This window comes from Giraffa tippelskirchi, chromosome 5 (assembly GCF_054371585.1).
Source record: "Giraffa tippelskirchi isolate mGirTip1 chromosome 5, T2T-mGirTip1v1.2.pri, whole genome shotgun sequence".
NCBI classification, from domain to species: domain Eukaryota; kingdom Metazoa; phylum Chordata; class Mammalia; order Artiodactyla; family Giraffidae; genus Giraffa; species Giraffa tippelskirchi.
The window spans coordinates 68294151-68296531 of record NC_137279.1 but is presented as its reverse complement, the minus strand read 5'-3'; positions in this window follow the sequence as shown (position 1 = coordinate 68296531).

The window sequence follows — 2381 nt, the reverse complement described above, 5'->3', positions numbered from 1 at the left end:
TCCAATTTGTCAATTTGTATAATTTATTGCACTGACTTTTACTTATATCATGAAGATATTTTATTTTCAAATACTGAGTAATTAAAATATTATTATTTGTTATTTTTGGCTGTGAGAAAGGAAAAGAAGAAGAATATCACAACTAATATTCACATTAAGGGCTAAATATTCTTTAAGACAGACTTTACTAATGGGGAAAAGAAATGCAAGGTATTTCAATTAAACAATTTAAACTATTTCCAAAAATGTATGTCTAAAGGGCCTAATTATTTTTTTAGCATAATGATACAACTTTTTCCCCCAGAAATAATATATACTCAGAAAGACCCTACTATATTCATAAAGTGAGCTCTGTAAGCTCAGTATTTTATAAAGTGGATGCAGTAATTTATATCTCAGATTAAAAGTTCAGAGTATTTTGGAAGCAATAATGATGGTGCATCAATGATTCATTCAGTTGAACAGGTTAGATTTGTGACGTGTCTTTTCTTCCAATAATGATCTTGTAGATGTTTGCTGAGAAAAACAGGGACATATTCAACAAATGTTAGCTAAAGCACATGAAATGAATTTTCAATTAAAATAAATTTATAAATGTCCTATTATTGGTTTTGACAGTTGAGAATTAATTGAGTTTTAATATGGATTCAATTTGCTAAGTATATTGGTATTTCTTTGACCAAGGAACAATTGATTTTCTGAAATTCTTATAATTGATTCAAGAACTGTTTTTAAAAGATGGTGAATTTTTATAATAATTAATTTATGTAAATTAAGTAAAAAATAATGAAGTAAAGCCAATCTGGAAATTCTTACTCTGTTAAATGCATAGTACCTTGAACATTCAAATAAATCCTGCTGACTATAAATAGCATGAGCTATTATTGTTATAGACTGCAGGTTTGTATCCCCCCAAAAAACTCATATGTTGAATCCCTAAACTCCAATGGGATGGTCCCAGCTGGTGATGTTTTTGGGAAGTAATTAGGTCATAGAGATGGGGTCCCCATAATGAGGCTAGTGTCTTTATAAAAAGACAAATAGAGTAGGTCCTTTCTCTCTTTCTATCATGTTAGGGTGGAAGAGAAGATGGCTCTGCGTAAACCAGTGAGAGGGCATTCACCAGAACCTGACCATATTGCAACCTGACTTTGAACTTCCAACATTCAGAGATATAATAAGTATATAGCAGTTATTTATGCCACCTCGTTTATAGTATTCTGCTAGGGCAGTCCACAATGACTAAGACAGCTATCGTTATGGATTTTGAAAGTAAGGTTTATCTTTAATTATTTAATTAATAGAAAAAAGTCATAGATCATCCAAAAAACATTGCATTAGACACAATTAAATAGGTAAGGAAAACTTTATTCAAGACATTGAAGTAAAGATCAAGAATATTTCAAGAAGAAATGTTGAACTCAACTCCCCTGAACAAGTGAGTGCAGGGGTTTGTAAACACTGAGTGAGCTAGTGAGAAGGTACTACAGGCCCTCAGCCTCAAGGTTCCCATCTGTGCTTACTCATTGGCACTTATGGAAGTGAGACTCCCCCTTTTCCACAGAGACTGGGGTAAAGGGACTCTTCCTTTTTTAAACATTTTTATTTTATTTTTAATTGGAGGATAATTACTATACAATACTGTGTTAGTTTCTGCCATACATCAACATGAATCAGCCATAGGCATACATATGTCCCATCTCTCTTGAACCTCCCTCCCACTCCCTTCCTATCTTCCCTTGTAAGTTGTCACAGAGCTCTGGCTTTGGGTTGCCTGCAACATACAGGAAATCCCCACTGGCTACATCTACTTTACACATGGTAATGTATGTGTTTCAATACCACTCCCTCAAGTCATCCCTCCTGCTCCCTCCTCCACTGTGCCCAAAAGTCTGTCCTTCTTGACTCTATCTTTCTTGATTATTACTTTTAGGAAGGAAAACTCCCAGGTTCTCGAGAAAGACACTCCAGGGTTGTAAAACATTCACATATTGATGGAGGGCTTTGTGTGTGTGCTAAGTTGCCTCAGTCGTGTCCAACTCTGCGACCCCATGGACCATAGCCTGCCAGGCTCCTCTGTCCATGGGATTCTCCAGGCAGGAATACTAGAGTGGATATTTCTCTAGGGGATCTTCCCAACCCAGAGATGAAACCCATGTCTCTTACATCTCTTGCACTGCCAGACGGATTCTTTACCACTAGCTCCACCTGGGAGGAAGGAATTTACGTTTTCTAAAGTACATGATTGAAGAGTCAGGATATCAGGGAAAAAATGTCTGGGGTAAATTGGGAGACTGGGATTGACATATATATAATATATATACTACTATATATAAAATAAATAGCTAATAAGGACCTAGTGTATAACACAGGGAACTCTA